This window comes from Coffea arabica, chromosome 5e (assembly GCF_036785885.1).
Source record: "Coffea arabica cultivar ET-39 chromosome 5e, Coffea Arabica ET-39 HiFi, whole genome shotgun sequence".
Lineage (NCBI taxonomy): Eukaryota > Viridiplantae > Streptophyta > Magnoliopsida > Gentianales > Rubiaceae > Coffea > Coffea arabica.
The window spans coordinates 2422739-2443650 of record NC_092318.1 but is presented as its reverse complement, the minus strand read 5'-3'; the positions used below and the strand labels follow the sequence as shown (position 1 = coordinate 2443650).

General features: G+C 33.9%; 1 pseudogene; it reads right to left on the bottom strand.

The window, feature by feature from the left end:
• Positions 1-3135: 3135 nt before the first annotated feature.
• Positions 3136-11898, bottom strand: LOC113736624 (probable dolichyl-diphosphooligosaccharide--protein glycosyltransferase subunit 3; annotated as a pseudogene).
• Positions 11899-20912: the final 9014 nt, after the last annotated feature.

Below are 20912 nucleotides of genomic sequence, written 5' to 3'. Positions count from 1 at the left end.
ATACATTATTACGCATCATGCCAAAATGTTAATCAAGAATTCCTAATTAAATTGAATATAAGTTTATTAAATACATGCTTATCTTGTTTTATTTAACGTTTCCAAGCACCCCCCTTTCGAGTCCATATTGTAGCCAATTTGCTTATCTGATTGTTTTCAGATCGAATACCTCGCATTTCTTAAATGCGAGGTACATAATCTCGCATTCTCCTAATGCGAGCTTCTTAAGCTCGCATTTGCAGAATGCGAGCTTAAGAAGCTTGCATTTGCAGAATGCGAGCTTAAGAAGCTTGCATTTGGAGAATGCGATCTTCTTTTTCTTTTTTTCTGGAAACACTTACCTCACATTTGTGAAATGCGAGTTATCTGAACTCGCATTTCACAAATGCGAAGATCACAAGTCTGGAACCAACTTCAAAAATTACCCCCTTTGTAGAATAACTTTTTTTTTTCATCACAATTTAAGAATTTTCTCCATGTTCCAGTTTCTACAGAAACAAAAGGAAATGCAGCAAAAATTTTAAAGAACGTGACTTTAAAAATTATTATTATTATTTTTTGGTAAATCTGTAACTTTCATTGCTGTCATCATCAAGTACACTGCAGTAGAGCTACAATTCACCCCTGTGGGGTTTTCTATCCCACATCGGTATTGGGGGGTTGGGGTTTAGGTTTATAAGTCCCTCACAGGACTCCAAAAGTTGCCGGCTTTTGGAGTTACTGTGGGGAGTTAGATTTATTTGCCGAAAATTCTTACTTTCGTAAGAAAATGTCAGAAAGAAAACTCATTCTCAGGGGCTTAGGGGGTCTTTATCTCTTAGTAGCGGGGCACTCTGTGGGGTTTTCTATCCCACATCGGTATTGGGGGGGGGTTGGGGTTTAGGTTTATAAGTCCCTCACAGGACTCCAAAAGTTGCCGAAAATTCCGTGAGAAAATGTCAGAAAAAAAAAAGAAGAGCTACAATTCACACTGCAGTTGTTGTATTACAAAATATCCTCAAGTTAAAAGATATTCATCGTCTACTCCAGGCGCCTCGTAGCTGTTGAGCAGAAGCAAGTACGTGATTGAATCTATGTGAGAATCACACTTCAGCTTCTCTACCCCATAGCTTTCGAAAACCATTCGGGTCACCACCTGTTCCAACTTCGCTACCAGATTTGCATATTCATGGATGATCCCACTAACAATTATTCATAAAAGGAAACAAATTGAAGGTGCAATTCGCTTGGGATCATTTCAATACATTGCGCGCTAATTAATTGTTGGATTTACTAGTAAGAATTGATAAGATGAGGATATATAAATCAAGTTGTACCTGAAATTGTCATCATTTCCTTGGGGCCACTTGAGCTTAGAGAATTTCTTGACTTCTTCTATGTCGGTTGCATTTTCGATTTCCACGCTCTCACGAATAGCTGAGTCACGGTGGTCGCTAAGATAACCAAAGAAAAGCCTATCAGAAGTGTTCTTCTTTCTTGTTTCCACGGGAAGATCGAACAGTTTTTCTAGCGCAGAAAATACTGAATCCCTCAAGTTGAAAGAAACTGCATCATACACAGCAAGAAAGCAACCGCATTCTTCAAGAGCGTGGCGGACTTCGTTGCGTGCCAAGGACCAGCTTTTTGTGCCATACTGCAAATTCTCCTGACCGAAGTTGATGACAGGAAGTTTTTGCAACTTTGGGTTATCCATGAAATTGAACTATACGGATTTTGCAGAGCTAGCTCGACGCCTTAAGTGTATTGGGAATACTACCATCTCTTCTGCTCCCATCAAGGGTGTAGGATGTGGATTTATAGCATAGGATATAACGTACTTATAAAACAGTAGAAATGCATATAATTGTGTTTCATTTAGAGTTCAAAGTTTCTTGAATATTTTGTTGGAGTTACAAAATTAGCCAGCACCTTGAATTTGTTACGAGAATTCAAAATCAATGGTTGACAGGAATCTCATTGAATTACTACTGTTCCCAAGAAAATGTGTTAAACTTTTGGGATAATTTCAGAAACCTCCCTTGAGGTTTCCAACAATTACAGAGAGCTCTCATCAGTTTTAAAAATTACACCTACCTCCCTTGCTTTTAAGGTTATGTAACAATATAAACCAATAGATTATATTTTTTCACAAATATCCTAAAATACTCTTTTTCTAGAGAATAAGACAAAATAAAATAAGGTTTTAATTTTTAACTTTTTGTACGTGGCATACTCACTAAATCAAATATAGTCCAGCAATTCCAACTCATCTCAAAATTCATTACTTGCTAATTCTTGACTAATGCAACTCACTGCTACCATTACCAATACTGAACCAAAAAATGCCATCATGTCCCTAAGAACATGATTCATTATTACTCTAGTACTATTAGAAATAGAGACAAAATCTACCACTACAAGAATTTTGGTCTTCAATGACAACTACTTTTCGTCACAAAAAAGCAAAAAGTCGTCACTGATGACTTTTATTGACAACATTTCGGTTGTCACAGAGTCGTCACTGAATCTCCGTCGGTAAAAGTATACAGTGACGATTTTAAAGTCGTCAGTGAATAAAAACTTTTTTATGACAAGATATGTTGTCAATAAAAGCTACAAATTTAGTGACGACATGCTTTCTTGTCAATGATGCATGAAGCAACATAGTCAGCGTATATATTAATTAGTGACAACTTTGTTGTCAATAAACCCCTTATCAACTGTGACAACAACTTCTTATCAATGAATAGTTTTGATTCAGTGACAACAACAATTGTCAATAAAGACAGCCTGCTTGAGAAATGCTACTCATTTACAACACCTTGCAATGTGTAGTTTGATGATTTTCCTACTACAATAATATCTAAAAAATGAAAACATCAGCAATGTTTAATAAATAACAAACGTAGACACCCGTTACAATAGGAAATGCCATAATAACATATTAAATATTCAAATGTCATAAATAAGTGCAACATCACACTACAAATAGTTTGATAAGTTTCAATAGAGCAAATTTTGCCATATAAGTCAAGGCTACACTAAAAAACAATTCCAAGTCCCAAAACATTTTCCGTGCTACCGAAACATTTTCTAAACTTAAGATAGCACTATAACCATAGTTTTTGAGTTGACACGTAAGCCGTACTGCTAATCTTCCAAACCTCTAAAATGAGCAATATATCTGCAATAAAATAGTAAAGTTATTAGTAGATGATAGAAAAATTAAAACAAGGAAAATTAGTTAAGGAGTCACCAAAAAATAAAGTGAATCATTTGTTTTAAGTCTCATCTAGATAGTGGCTATACAAAGAGTAGAAAAAGAGACATTATATGGGTAGTTCGGAAACAGAGTCTACTAGAGGATGGAAGTTTAATAACATTCATTAAGAGCCAAGGATTATATGGGCAGAATTGTTCCACTTCTTTATTTTAATATTAAGATGTCAAAGGACAGCAACAAACGATTCCACATTTATGAGAAACAACTTTGCAAACTTCATTGTGTTTTAGACCAAAAGTAGTCTTTGAAGCTTTGAATGTCATAGGATTTCATATATCTAAAAATATGTAACTATACATAAGGTCTAATAAACAAGAAAAAGCAGCCTTATCACCTACCAAGCACTTTTGAAGGATACTAATTTGTCCATTACTTGAGACATGAATCCAACTACTGCCTACAAGAATAGTGAAATCAGCATATACAGCAACAAGATAAAAAGCAAGTCCAAGCACCGTACACATGATTGCAAGTTGGCTAATTGAAGAGACAAATTGGATATCCTAATAGCTGGAAGCTATAAGAGCTACACCTAGAGCCAAAAAGTCAAACTTTATCCGAGTCCATGTTAATAGTAACCCGTGGACTTATTGCCAGAATAATTACTTTTAAGACTCCAACAGTGGCAGGGGGAGAGAAAGTGCTACTACAAGAAGCAGAAACATATTCAAAACTATCATCTTTTAACTAAAGTGAGTTAGCAACTAGTGTTCATTAAGCACATTTGTCAATATCATAATTATGTAGACACAATACTTTGGTTAGGATACACAGGAATGTCAAAGCCATTATTTACAAGTGACAAATCACATACAACAAATTGTAGTGACCAAACTTGTAATTCATTGTTTGAAAACCACAAATTGATTACCAAAAAACATGAAACAGTAATCATTTTCAAGATTTTTGAGACTTTAGGCAGGCAAAAGCAAGCCCTGAGTCTTAAATACGTTTGGAATTTTTTTAATCTAGTTTTTCATTTTCTTGCTTGTACTCTGCTACCAATGGAACGCATTGCAAATTCCAGTAGTTCAAAGAAGTAGTACAACATACATGACTAATTTGTGCTGTGACATCTGCCAAAGATTGTCTTCATGACACGATTTTGTGCATTGACAGAATGATTTAGACTCATGCAGGACATATTTGCTTCATTTCGAATGTCTTTCCCTTGTTTTTCTGTCTTTAGTTTAGATAGAATCAGGATATCAACTAGCTTCACACTCAATTTTGTATCGCAAGTGGAGATTCTTCACCAAGATTCTACTCATTCTAAAGCACTTACCAAAAGATACTTCATATGAATTAAATATACACTACAAGAAAATTTCCCTATTATGGCATACTTGTTAGGGCACTATTTAATAAATGCCTCAAATAAACACTTATTAAGGCATTTGGTAGTTTGTGCCAAATTAGCACTTATTAATTAAATAAAAAAAGACAATGTATAAGGGACAAAGCTTATAAGAAAAACTGAAAACAAAAGAATATAAAGAAAATATTTATAGAGGCATTTTAGAGATGTGCCTCAACAACTATTAGAAGGAAAAACAATTGTTTGATGAAAAAATAAAAAAAAATTCCTCTAAAATTGGCGCCTAAAAGAAGCGGCAAAATTGTCCCAAATCCCAAATTTTGCAAGATACATTTTTTATTTACCCATCTTTCTCCCTCAGTCTCCTCTCGCAGTCTCCCTCTCGGTCCTCTACCAATCTACCCCCAAATTCTAATCTAACACTTTATTTTTCATTTACCCATCTCTTTCTCTCACTCTCTCTCTCTCTCGGCCCTCTACCCCCAAATTGTTCTCCCAATCTCTTTCCTCAAAATTTTCCTAAAAATCATTGCCGGCTCTCACTAGCTCTCATCCTCCCAATCTCGTAACTGGAAGACAGCGGCGTCTCCCTTGCTGTGGCATTGGCCTTGGCTAGTTCCTGTAAGCGGTTACTTTGTTAATGAATTTCAGTGAGCTATCTTGTAATTTTATCTGCTGTTCTATGGGGTGTTCTCTCTCTCTCTCTCTCTTTTTGGTTTCTTTTGGTCTTTATGAAATCTGAATTTCTATTCTAAGAAAAGGTGTGTCTGGTTTGTCTTTTTCCTTCCCAATGAATTGTTGATCATTCTGCTCGCATTAGCCAAGGCTTTTCAAGTTTTATTGGATTTGAAGACAGGAAAAAGTTGAAATTATAGTTATGCTTTTCATCTCTATCCTTAATATTGCTTATTCTATATCAGGTTTCCAAAATGGAAGCCTTGAGAGAAATTGGCTTTTATGAATAGCTGTTGGAGCCTTAATTAGGAATAGACTGTAGTGCATAGGCTTTTCTCTGACATTTAGAACTATAGCTCTTCACTTTAGTGCCTGAAGCATAATCTGTTTTATTCTGATAATGGAGAGGAAGGATGCGTAGTAGCTATCATGTAGTTACATCATTTTCGATATTATACAAAGCTATGTACAGCATATAAACATATCCACTTACTGAGGTAGCTACAGGTAAGTTTGGCTTGCCCAAAACTTATCCATTTTCACAAGCTCATTTTCTAGTAATGTTCTAGAATGGTACAATAATATATCTACATGATATAGAAAGAGATTATTGTGAAACAAATAAAACGCTACCGAGGGAAACATCTGTGAAGGATTATTGTGCATTTTCGACTTTAACTATCAAAAATCAACATAGAGAATTTTTTTACCCCAAAAAAAGATCATAATCCATATATACTTTGTCACATAGTACAATTCTTCTTTTGGTTTGGGGTGTAGGGGTCAAGTATTTGGTGAAATTTGCACTACTTGAATTTAAGAGAGGTAAAGGATATGGTTTACTCTCTTACCAGTGGTACCATTAGAGATAACAAACTAGAGCCAGATGAGAGTCTTGGAGAGAAACAGAGCAAAAGTTGAGTTCTAATCTCCCCAGCCTGCAATGAAAAAAATGAAAAACTCAACTACATCAAAATAATACCATCAAGATATTTTAAAATGCTATAGTATCTGAATTTGGTTTATTTACTAGGAATAACATCCGAAGGGTATGAACTACCATGCCTCTTATCATCGATAGGTCTAGTATCACTATGAAGTAATACCTCTCTTGACATCTCACGTTGTCAAGACATGCTCTTGCTGTTACATGTTTCACAAGTATTCTTCTTCTTAAGCATCCTATATAATTTCAGGAAGCTCCCTTCAGAGGGAAGGAAGACAAAAAAATTGCCCGATTCTTATAATAGGCTATGTAACTCAATCGGAAATAAATCAAATATACAGCAATTCAAAATGAAATATTCAACATGGAACTCATATCTGGTGCACAACATTATGGTGCTTGCATACAAGTAATGATTGCATTTTTTAACTCAATTTCATTAGCATTTCCAACCGAGTTGAATCTATTTTAATACAATACAAAGTTATGCAAGATAAGTATCTGAAATGCTATCAAAATGGCTAACCTGTAGAGTGCATTGAGCTAAAAGTACCATGGATGGCCCAATATTACTTGGTACTGTTGACTGACAGGGCTACAAATGGATAACAGACTTGTTTTCATTTGGCTTACTTCTGCAGATTAGAATCTCTTAGATAACTGTGACGAGGAAATTTTTTCAATGAATTGCAGCAACAGCAAGCTCTGCTATGCAATTAAAGTCTCTTGTTTACATAGATAAGTGAGGAAATATGTGTTTCTTCTATCCGTTTCCACTATTTACATAGATATCATTCATCAATAGCCAACATCATACAAATGACATGATATCTTATTAAGCACTGCATATCTGCCTTCAGTTTTAGGGTATGCTGTATCACCCTAAAACTAGTAATGTTCAATTGGTGCTCCTATAGCTTGGCCAACAAAACTAGTATGTTTTTCCTTTTCTAACTTTCAAATTATGTTAATTGTTAATATCTCATATGTTTGTCTCATTCGATAATTATGATGGATTTTAATACATAATATACTTATGCTATAGGTAAAAATTTGCGAAGATTAATGTGCTGAAATTCAAAAGTGAAGAAGGTGTTGCAGCATATGGATACTTATCCATTTATATGGAAGTGCTATAACTGTAAAAGGACAAAGTGTTGCTGCATATATTACAAGAAGTTGGTCTACTAGCAGTTTAGTTGATTTTAGTTTAGCTGGTGCTATTTAGGTGAAATCGTTGGTTATGAGTACTTTAATTGTAATCATTGGTTATGGTGATAATTTGAAAGTGGTTTTTCAATCAAATATTGTTGGTTTTGGTCATTGAATGTGAGATGTCCAATATTGCCGTTTGTTTCTATTGATACAACAGGAATGTCATATTCACAGTAGTACCTGTGGCTAGGCATAAAAAAGAAAAAAAAAATCCAGTCTATTGAGGCACTTGTAAGTGTCATGATAAGGGTTTTTTGTAGTAGAAATTTTCTTGTTACGTAGCAGGTTTTTGAGGCATTTTAAAACATCTTTTAAAGGTTAATATAGAGGCACTTGCCAATATCTACATTAAGATATATAGTGACACATTTGCGTGCCTCAATAACAACTATTTTCTGACAAATACTATTGTCTCAATAACCTTGTTATGGCACTTTTAGATGTCTGAATTGTTTTCTATGTCATGGCACTTAATTGTGCCTTTAAAAGCTTTTGTGACATAGGTTTTACATGGCACACTAGGTATGTGCCTCAATATATTAAGTGCCTCAACAAGGTGTGACTTGTGACATTTTGATGTGCCTCTATAAGTTGTTTTTCTTGTAGTGATACATCATCAAAGCAGCCATTCAATCGAATTACTTGCCGCATGGGAAGTTTCTACTTCAATTTTAGCAGAGTCAATAGCACTTCAGAATGGATATTGCTTCAGAAAAATTAACACAGTAGAAGCAGAAAATGCAATAAACTTTAGAGATTCTTATGCAACCCAGCAAGTATTAACCATAAAACAGATAGAAGGCATTCATTCAAATTACTTGCTGCATGGGAAGTTTCTCCTTCAATTTTAATAGAGTCAATAGCACTTCAGAACAGAAATTGCTTCAGAAAAATTTGCACAGTAGAAGCAGGAAATGCAATAAATTTCAGAGGTTTTTACGCAACTCAACAAGTATTAACTGCACAACAGATAGAAATGAGACGTAATGTCAAAGTACTTACCACTTTCAACTCCATCAATCCATCAAATGGCTGATAAGTTGCTATTCCACTAATACTCATGTCCTGTCCCAATATTGATTCCTTGGCATTCTCTGCTAGCCATTCTTGAACCAAATCTAGTGACAACTGGTCCAATAAACAAAAAAAAATCTTACAAGTAATTACACTCCATCCTTAAACTTAAAATCAGCATATAAACAAAAGCGAACATTTAAGTGCAACTATATATTGTTATTAATGAAAAATTCTGATTCAATGATAACTCTTTATCACCATGAAAATTGAAAATTTTCCTACAACAATTATATCTATAAATGGAAAAAAATGACAATGATTTATAATTAGCAAATGAATGCATCCATTGCATTACGAAATGTCAAAATATCATATAAGCATTCAAATATCATAATGAAGTTCAACAACACCCTATAGCCAAGGTTGCCAAATTTGTCAAATCTAGGACAACTTTTAAGAAGAAAGCCAAGAAGATCCGGACCAAAGTTACCTTCCATCGTCCTAAGACATTGAAAAAGGACGGGAACCCGAAGTACCCACGCATCAGTGCTCCTCCTAGGAATAAGTTGGACCATTATCAGATTCTCAAATATCCTTTGACTACTGAATCTGCCATGAAAAAGATTAAAGATAACAATACCATGGTATTCATAGTTGACATCCGTGCTGATAAGAAGAAAATCAAAGATGCAGTGAAGAAGATGTACGACATACAGATCAAGAAAGTGAACACTTTGATCAGGCCTGATGGAACAAAGAAAGCATATGTTCGGTTGACTCCAGACTACGATGCTTTGGATGTGGCAAACAAGATTGGAATAATATAAACAAATTTAGTCATTGTTTTGTTCCGATAAAAGATACTGTCTTTTAAGTGTGACAATTTGCTAGGCTGTTTTGTCGTGAAAAAAAAATACCAAATTTCAACACAAGGGGGAATTTTTAACATCAGACAAAATTTCACTAAACCTTGCCATTTCCCAATTTCACTATATCTCTTGTAGTTCGGTTGCTTAGCTAAAATTTGCAATCCAATAAGAACCTCAATAATTAAAGCTGGACATTCAAAATCAGCCCCAAAGAAAATCAAAATCAGGCCCAAACTAATGCACCAAATTAGCTCAAGAAATAAGTACTGCTATTAAACTTCAGCCTCAAAGGAATAATATAACAAGTTGATAAGGCAACAAGCACTACTATAACAAGTACTGATATAAGTACTGCTATGAACAATATAACCAGTTGATAAGACGATAAGCACAACACTAAAGGAAAAGCAACTTCAGTTCACTTGCTTAGCTAAAACATTCAAATAAACTAAACTAAACTAAACCAAAACAATCCAAACTAATGCACCACAGAGGATACAAGGTGTCAAGTATGATAACCAAAGTAATGTCGATCATGATATAAGGTGTCAAGTAGGAGCAATGTGTACCAACATAACTAGAATGTTTCTTTGCCATTTAAAAGCAAAAAACAACTTTCTTGTTCTAGATCTCTGAAATTACTTTTGCTGTTTGTCATGGTGTATTAATTCCATAGAAAACCAGCACCCCTTAATATTGTATTCCAATCAAACTAGTAAGTTAGGCAAGTGGCGGGACATTGCAAAACATTCACAATGAAATTTACTTCAAGAATGGCACCAAAAATGGGAACCATTCATGTGAAAAGAAAAGGTATTACCTCAAGGAATGCCTTCAAAACCCACATAAAAGTTAGTATTATTACTCCGTTAACAGAAAATCCAACCTACATCCAGCAAAAAGTTTGTGATTATATAGTATAAAATAATGCTATATGGAGAACAAACTACCATGTAAGACATGAAACTTAAATTCCAGGAAAGCAAGCAAAACAGATTTTACAAAGTACTTATTCTTACTCGAACTAGAAAACTACCATAAAGATCACCGTTGTGCAAGTTGATTGAGAATTACTTATATCACAAATAATATAGCAGTATCCTCTTGCACTAAGCTCTAGCACTCAAGCATCATCCTCTCTAGTCTAATTACTGAGTACGTAGTATAGCCTTTTAAAATGTTATGGAATTGTGAATCAAATTCTTCCAACTCCTGAAGAAACACCCACTACCAATTGCAAATGCCAACTTATAGCTCTAGTTCATAATTTGGCATGTGATTTGCAATTTGGCCGCAGGTTTACCATTCAAAATTGCACCTTTCCTCATTTAGTCGGAAACTTATCTCAAAGCCATATCTACATGTGAAAGAAGATCTAGAACAGATACCATAGAAAACGAGAAAACAAGTGATTGCTATGCTTATTACAAGCATTTCACCAAGACAACACCAAAAAGATACATAAATCACTGCCAATTACATGATTCAATTTTTTTAGCAACAGTTGCAAATACAGAATATGAGCACAAAAGCAAAATAAAAGGTACATTGTTAATTTACACCAAAAATAAAACGTCAATTTTCCTTATCTGAAACACTAACAAAAACTAACACGGTAGAACAAACTAAAATCAAGAAACCAGAAATGCGACAAGAATGCCAACAAAAATCATCTGAACAGCCCAGGAGGAAATAAACATCACCAACCTCTGAGCATTCCTATTCCTCACATAGACAATAACATGAGTAACAAAAGCCAGCAACAATCCCACCACAGTGTACAAGAACCCAACCGCGAACCCTTTAGCTCCCAATTGCATCCCGGACCCCCTGATAAAAGAAAACCAACTTCCCAGGGTCATTCCTATCAACCAAAAACATGGGTATTTTCCTAATTATGTTATGCATTGAACCGGAGACACTGAAAAAGCAGACAAAAATCTCTCCGGTCATCCAAATACTCTTATTGTGCAAAAGGGTGTTCCCATAAATCACTTTTTTCACCAAGAATGGAGCCGAAATCAGAATAACAGCAATGAGAAACATCAATTGCTTCTTAGAAATCAAAGAGGGGCGATCAATTGGCACCAATGCTCAGCTTCGTTTTGGCCTTGACAAATTCAGCCATGGATTCGGCGAGCCTCGAGAAATCTGATGCATTTATCTGGACGGAGTCTTTCTTGACATCGGTGTGGGGCAGAGAATTTACTCCGAAAAGGGCGAAAAAGGACTGGAATTCTTGAAATTCGATGTCGAAGAAGAAGAGTTTTGAGTGAGAAGTTGGAGGGTTGTTGGCTAAAAAGGATTTAGAGACGAGGGAGAACTCGGATTTGAGAGAAGGGAGGGAGAGTTCGGGTTTGGAGTGGAGTTGTTGGGTGTCGAAGAAGACGAGGAAAGTACAGGGACGATGAGTTGGAATGGATAGAATCCGTTTGAGGGAATCAGTGAGATGGATAACGCCGCCTTTGGGGGACTGGGATTGGAGGGATTCGAGCTGCAAGAGCAAATCCGAACTGGGGTCTTGAGAATTGGTGGAGATCGGGAAGAGGGTGATGAGGAAGAGGATGATGAAGATTGGGGCTTTTGTGAAGGCCATTTTGCAACCTACTATAAGTTAATGTCCGTCTAAATTCTTTTTTGGGCGAAAAGGAAAAAAATTGGTGGTAAAAAAATGGTGGGAAAACGAAAACTTTTCCTGATGAATTGACGTGGGCAAAAGTAGAAAAATATGTTTAAAGTAGCAGTGCCTTTTGAAGGATATTTGCCTGACGAATTGCCCTTTAATGCTATAGTATTATTCTTTATTTTTTAGCAAAAAATAAAAATTTTCATCAACATAGGTGGCAAAATTTGTTAATTTCATATAATTGAAAATGTACTTTTAATATATGATTGTTGTATTATTTCTTATGCAAATATAACATTTAATTATTTAAATTTGATTTTATTTTTACAATTTATAAAATTTTTATCACTTATATAATATTTTTAAAACCCTAATACATCTAAATTTGATTTTATTTTTCAAATTTATAAGATTTTTATTTAAAAAAATGGGATACGGATAAGATATCCGGTTGGTTCGATTTGCATAGATGCATATGAGAATATCCGAATACTCTTTAAACCCGCATGCGGGTTTAAGGAGATTATGGCAACTCTCTGACACACTAGTTACCCATCCAACTTGTGTGTAACTAAAATATATTTAAATAATATATTTCATATTTTTGTTATTTAGAGTTTAACAAAACATTAATATTGGGTAGATTTGAGGGATATGCATAATTTTGCATATTTGTAGGAATATTAGAAAATGGAAAATTTGGGTAAATTCCCAAATTTTGGAGGTAAGGTGCAATCCAAGAACTAAAACAGTCATTTATAAAACCTTAACAGTAATAAGGTGCAAACCAAAACTGCAATCCAAGAGTAATATCATTACAAATTTCATAACCATACATTAAATAAATAGAAATGCAATCCAATACTATCCAAAACACAAAATGTCTTGGGTATAATAGTAATTTTGCATTATATGATGTCAGCAATTGGGTCCCAAGTTCTGCCAGGGGAGGTCAGTGTAATTGTGGAAACCTCAGGGGAGGTCAGTGAAATTGTCAGAAACCTCAGAGGAGGTTTCTGAAATTATCCCTTTTTAATATTGTCAATTGCTAGTTTTCAATAGTTTTGTGAAAATATTGATAATGGTTGAGAAAATTTTGTTACATTACTGCAAGTAATAAATGTGCTTTTGTTCTTTTTCAAACATTTATTTTAATGTTTAATTTTGTTTAAAACTATTGTACTAGTATAGATTTGCAAGACAAAACTTAAGTTCTCAATAGTTAAAAAATTCATTACAGAGAAAACACAAAGTAGTAGTTGCAAAATGTGTATAAATTACAGATATTTTAATGTGTATAAATTACAGTTTATTTTAATGTTTAATTTTGTTTGAAACTATTTTACTAGTTTAGATTTGCAAGACATAGATTTATGGGTAATTTCTTTTTTTTTTTTGCTTTCACATATTTAATTTATGTTAAATACAAAACCTACCAGTTTCCCTTTCAAAAAAATATTAGTGCAACAGTTTTTGAATTTTATTTACAAACATTTATGTATTTAACATAAATTAAATGATTCAGAGTGAAATGCCCATAAAGAGCAGAATATTTGTTCATGTAATGGAAGAAACCCACAAAGAGTTGGTACTTTATGGGTCATTTCTTTTTTAAAAAAAAATTAATTTATGTTGAAAAGATAACCTGCCAGTTTTCGTTTTGTAAGAAATCAGTGTAACACTTTTTGAATTTTACTTACAAACATTTATAAATTTAACATAAATTATATGTTTGAAAGTAAAATACCCATAAAAAGTTGGTACTTTGAATAGATAATGCTCATTTGCCCATAAACTACACTCTCTGAAGGCTATTTTGTTAATTACTTTGTAGTACTTTGTTATTCCTTTGCTAATACTACTTGGCATGTAGTACAAAAGATAAATCTGGCATAAATTTCTTATTCCATTGATAAAAAGACCTGCCTGCCTTATAACTATTGTAATGAAAGATATATCTTTAGAGTTTATAACAAATTATTACTTAAGTTTGAGAAAATTATAAAATATTTATGCATGGTTTATCAAGATACCATTCGCAATTTCCTAATAAAAAAATAGGGGCTAAATTGTAAAAGCTAGGGTGCCATAATAAAAATAATAAAATTGGTGTATTACATATGGGGGTTAAATTGCAAAAGTTAGAGTGCCATAATAGAATTAATGAAATTGGTGAATTACATATGGGGCTAAATTACAAAAGTTAGGGAGTAATAATAGAATTAAAGAAATCGGTGTACTACATATGGAGCTAAATTGTAAAAGTTAAGGTATCATAATGGAATTAATGGAATTTTTTACAACATTTGGGGCTAAATCGCAAAAGTTAGGGTGACACAGTAGAATTAATGAAAGTGACTTAAAAATAATTACTTTAAACAGTGACAATTAATTCTTGTCACTAAATCCGAATCGGTAGAGTGACAGTGACGATATTAGAAGTTGTCACTATAGAAATCATTTTAGTGACAACTTTTTCAAGGTCGTCACTGAAGACTTAGTTGCTTTGAGCAATTATGACAACTTTCCTTGTCGTCACTAAACAACCACGTTTTGTGACGACTTTTATCGTCACTAAAAAATGTTGTCACTAATGACCATATTTCTTGCAGTGTAGTTTGTGACAAATATAACGGGTCGTCACTAAACATTTGGTTGCTTTGATGCAATTGTGACAACTTTAGGTGTCGCGACTAAAGAAGCTCCTTTTGTGACGACTTATTGTCATCACTACAAAATGTTGTCACTAATAACTTTTTTTTTCGTGATCAGTGACGACAACAAAAAGTCGTCCGTAAATAACTTAAATTAATATTTAAGTAACTATGACTAGTTTAATAAATCATCAAATTTTAAAAAAAATTAAATTAATATTGAGGCTCACAATTAAATAAAGTCATAGTTAATAAATCATCAAATTTAAAAAAAATAAATTAATATTGAGGTTCACAATTAAATAAATGCATTAGAGATGTTCAAGTTAGTGATGATACTTATGTTGTCACTAACTACACTATAGTTTTATTGACAAAAATTGGTCGTCAATAAACATAAACAGTGACAACAACGAAAAGTTGTCAAAGAAAGTGGTAGAATTATTGACAACTTTTATCAAGTCGTCACTATCGCAAAACTCGCGCCTTCCAAGTCCCATGGCGCGAAGTAGTTTTGTGACAACAATTAAAAGTTGTCACTGAAAACTCAGTTGCTTTGAGTCAATTGTGACAACCTTCAAAGTCGTGACTAAACAACCTCATTTTGTGACGACTTTTTGTCGTCACAAAGAAATGTTGTCACTAATGACCTTTTTTCTTGTAGTGTACCTTCATAGCAAAACCACAATCAATAGGCAAATAAAAGAGAGAACCAATGAATTTTTTTATTATTAGTAGATTTTTTTGCTTAACAAACATAATAGTCACTTCTTTATCTTCCAACTCTCAATTTTATTTTATTTTTCTATATCACTGCCACCTTTTTTATCTTCTCCTAGTTTGACAATGAAATCTATAGTTCGCACCTTGTTAATTTGGTAACTTCAATTGGCTAACATTTGAAAAGAGTAAAACTATTTTTTTTAAAAAAAAGAAATAGTCTAACATTTTTATAGTAAGAAAGAGACAGAAAAACAAAAAAGTACAAATAAATTTTGGAGATGGTAAAAAATTGATAGTGGTATGACTGCTAACAATGGAATATAGTATTTGATGAGAGGAAGAAGCGATTGTGGGAGAAAAGAGGGAAAAGTATGAAAGAGGGATGGAGGGAGTGTGAGAACCCCACCTTCCCCTAGAGCGTACCCTAAGGGTTAGCGAACTGCCTGCCCAACTCTGACTAGGACTACTAAGCCGAAAACACGCTTACCAAACCATACGGTGCAATAGGACTTCGATTAAACGCTCCAACGAAACGCGCAAAGAACTAAGGCCAAGTCAGAATCCGACCAAGATTTGGCTGGATTGCCCACCGGATTCAAGGCAGTGACCAAAACAAAAATTGTCTCATCTTCCCCTGACAATCCGGCCAAGTATCTGGCCAAGATCTGGCCGGATATACGGCCGGATTCCCTGCAGTTGTTTCCCCCAGATTTCTTTTCTTTCCTTGCTCAAGTTCCGCGCTCACCTGATTTTCCAACAAATACAAGAAAAGTTCACATAACCATAGAAACATGCATTCTCAACTAATATACATAAGCATACGCTTGCATAAATATATAAACATTGGAGTCTTTACAAGCCAAAATGTTATACTTGATAAAAATACAATTAGGGTTTACTATTACAGAGGAGCTTATCCAAAATAACTATATCTAGCTCAACTCTTCTCCAAAATCATGGTTCCAATATTTGTCCCTTGTAAGGAAAACAAAGGTAACGGGTATGAGTTTTCGCCCAATGAGGTACCAAAAGTTCAAATAGTTAAGAATCATTGAACTCCACTTTTACTCAATCAAATATAAACACCAAATAGGGAGATGAACAAACACCATAGTCAGACATAGTAATTCAAATAGAAAGGATACAGATGGCTCTCAAGGGTCAAATTCTGTTGCAGTACTTGATCCAAACTCGTTGACTCTCCGCCAACGTTTAGAGAAGCAACCATGACCGTAGACCCCACTTTACATCAAATTCCATCCACCAAACATACCACTTACCGGGCCCAAACACCAAACAGAAACAGAGGTGGTAATACTCGAGTATACCAAATATCAGAGGGGTTTCAGTGCCTCATGGTTCGTCAATCTACTTCGACCAAACCCTTGCTGGCTCGATTCGATAAACTACCAATGAGGTTGAGCTTAGATGTCACGCAAGGTCGTTGGATACAAGCCTCCAAACGACATCAAATCATGTACAGTTAACAGATTCAAATTTATACAGCAACCAGTCAAACAGATAAGAAAAACGAGTGTGATAAAGTACACCCTCATTTCGCCTTGAATAAACAGAAGTCACAGTTATTCAAGTCACAAATTGCATGTACAAGTAAACCAGTTAAGCAACAAGTCATGCGAGTGGTACACTCACCAATCAATTGCCACCCTTCACTTTATCCCTGGTTTGTCCTCTTGAATTATTTCGAGTCCTGTGGTTATATACCATATTACAAGGCTAGCAATACAAAGCCAAAATACATGAAGAAATTAAGGTTTCTAAGACTTCATTTCCTTTCACTTAAACCTCAATTCCACTCATAAATCATACCAAAAATGATTGACCAACTCCAAACTTAAAGTGGGAAGTGAAAGTAAAAACGGTTCAAAGAGAACAGAATTTCTCAACTTTGCACAACACTATTTGAAAAATCATATCTTAAGCTTCGTAAGTCTAAAATTGATAAGCTTTATACCGTCGGAAAATAGATTCAAAGGATTAATTTTTCAGAAGACACATTTGTAAGATTCAGTCCCTAAGTCAGTCAAATTTGAGCCTCCAGTTGCCACTTCATCCAGTAAAAGACAGAACATGTATGCAATTTCAGTCAACTTTGAAAATTCATACATATTCATGGAAATTGAGAAAAAGGCTGAAATTTTCACGATTGATAGTACTCTAACTCTAGTTTCAAACGCAACAAACGGAACTAAATTCTGACTTTTCTACAACAGTATATAGAAGATTTCCTAAGTCTGCCCAAGGGTTCCTGCGGACAAATTTTCAGTAGCACCTCCCTTGTGTTTACTAATTTTTTAAGCCAATTCAAGGCTTCATTCTTACCACAATACAGCCTCAACTCAAGTATGTACATATCAAGCCAACAACTCACTAAATCAAGTATATATATAGCATATAACCATCACCTAATCAATCTAGAAAATGAAACCCTAAGCTGAAATTCCTACTCACAAGCTGAAATTTTCTTTAGACAAGTCAAATTAGCATGTAAAAGCTAGATATTTCACATAGCAAAGTTACCAAAACCATCGCCAACACTTAAGCATCATATGAGGGTAGAAATTTCCCAATAAAACTGAAATTTTTCATAACACCACTTCAAATCATGAAATTTCTCATAAAATACCATTTTAGCAACCCTAAACCACTAGTATGGTAGTATTAGAAGCAAAAAGGGATTTCTTAGCAACGTTACCTTGTAACCTCAAGAAAGATGGCAACTTAATGCTTCTTCCTCCAAAATCACTCTACCAACACCTTTAATCTTCCTTAGTGAGCAACTCTTATGGAGTGGTTTGCAAAGTTGATGGCTAAATCTCAAGATTCAAGCAAGCATTGAGGTGGAAGATGAAGCGCTCTCTCCTGTTTTTCCTCTCACAATTTTCGGCCAAGACAAGGAGAAAATGAAGACATCTTGGTCAAATTTTGGTTTTTAGTAAAGTTAAGAAAGGTTGGTCAAAGTCCACCATCCAACGGTCTTAGGGTTTTGTTCTCATCTTCTTGTCTTCCAAAGCTAATTTATCTAGCTAACCTCTAATTATCCCCTAACACCTTGTAAAACAATATCCCTTTATGCAAAACTTCACCTAGTAGTCAAAATTTTACCTCACTGACTGCATTAGCGGTTCCCACGTCCATAATGCACTTCAAATTTAACGTGTACTAACTTATACCAAAAAAATGATTTAAAAACTTGACACACTTATAAAAATATCGAGGAAATTAAGCCAATTATTTAAAGTAAAGAAAATGCATTCAAAGAAATAAATAAATATAACCTAATTTTTTGGATTCTCACACTCTCTTCCCCTTAACAGAATTTCATCCTCGAAATTCTCTTCTTTGTTCAAAAAACTCGATTCTACAGTGTTTTCTTCTACTTTTTTAAGAGTTTCTCCTCACTCATGCCACGACCACAATCGAACCTAGAGAAAAATCTTAACAATCGCAATGGCTAAAACACCATGTTAAGAAAAATCAATAAAGATATCAAATCCTTTTGAAAAATCAGTAAAGATTGAAATGGGAAGAAAAAAATATCTCATCAGATGCGTCAACCTCCAAATCCTTTTGATTGAACAGTAGATTATTTGCCAAATTTTATTTATTTGTATCCCTCCAATTTCTTTCTTTTCCCTTATTTATTGCTTCTAGGTACAAAACAGATAGCACATTAAAATAAACTATTTCATAGATTAATCCTGGAGAAAGCTACTCCCCTAACATTTTCAAGAAAAAGTGGGCACAATAGGGGAGAAGAATAAACATCGACTGAAAAGAAGAAAAATCTTTTCATCCATAGATCATGTAGTCTTGTGATCATTAAAATTCGATGCATCTGGTGTTTTAGACGCCACAATAGACCTTCAGCGAATTTGGAATATTCCAATCCTCATTTGTGCTCAAGAATCGTAGATAACCAAAACAGTCGAATGGCTTATATAATAAGGGGTGTTCATCATCAACCAGCTCTGTTGGTGTCTTTACCAATTTTTTGCAATAGGAAAATTGTGCAATCGAATACCTAGTTCCTCTTCCCTTCATAGTTACTCTATGAAATGGGGAATGCACTCTACCGTTGCTCCACGCTTGCATTTCAAAAATGTATACAATCAATGTATTAATATCCACTAGAGAAGTCAGCATTTACAACAAAAATACCGAAAGTTATGGCACAAATGCCATGTCAATATTCTAGATGATTAAGGTAGTAACATCTGTGAGGCCAAGAGGTTAAACAATTCAGATGAGGAACAAACAATTCATGGTTTTTGATAAAAACACCCATGGTAAAACTATATACACGTTTGTAATAAAACACCCTTGGTCATTTGGAAGCTACCGAAGGTACATTCGGTCGCATCACATCTACCTAATACCTAAAATGGCAGAGCAGTGTAATGTTCTATATTTGAGGGTATTTAAACGAGACCAACCTAGTTCGAATTGATGTCTCACAAATGTACTCTGTACTACTGTGTAATTGGAAAAGAACTTAGCGCTTCTCCCATCATCCTACGATCATGCTAAGGGATAATAAAACAATACAAAAGGGTAGAATTGGGAGAAAAATATATCTCTCTCGGTAACAGATTATTTTAAGAATTTTTTAATAATACGAGAGTGAGATATTACAAAGGTATAGTTTTATGGGAGGTTAGTGATAATTTTGAAACTTTTGAGAACCTAAATGCTATTAACGTAAACTGCAAGAAAGGTTTCTAAAATTATCTCTAGCCAAAAGGGTGAGATATACCATTTTACAAGTTTGAGGGTGCAAAGGGATGTACGTAATAGTTGAAGGGTTAAAAGTTGACCAACTTAATATTTGAAGATCATCCAAATTTTTTATCCAATTAAATTATACTTACAAATCAAACAGATATGGATTTATGATCCTCAGACTTTTAACTCCTTTTATTAATAAAATAATTTATATTTTTATAAAATAAAATAAAATTTTAGTTGATTAAATGAGTGTTTCTTTGAATCGTAAGTACATTCAACAGATTAATAAATTTAGTAATTTATTGGTTAATTAATACCTCTTTAAATTAATAAAATTTGCATGATCCCAAAATTATTAATTTATAAAAGTTTTACTGTATATCTAAATCCGCTGGTGCTTGTATTTTAAATTTACAACTTATCATCAGCTTTGAATTATATATTACAAAGTACAAAAGTATGTAGAAGTAAATGCTAAAAATCATATTTTTTTTCTATCTTAAATGCAATATTTTAGTTTGAAGACATACATTTTAATAATTTAAAGAGAAAATGAAACACATTTAGGATTTATTAGCTTAATTATATCGAGAGAGAGAGAGAGAGAGAGAGAGAAGTAAAAAACCAAGAATCGCGTTCAAAACAAAAAAAAAATTGTTGTGCCACAATTTTTTCCCTTTATATTAAGTATATATCGAAAGAGGGAATAGAATAATATGCATTTCTACTATTTATAAGAACGTTATATTGAGCTAATTCTTTTGTTTATTGCAGAAAAAAATTGAGAATATTAACCTGATACGAGAGTGGTATAGAACTATGACTGCTAGGCAAGGCAAATTTTTTTTTTATTTAAAT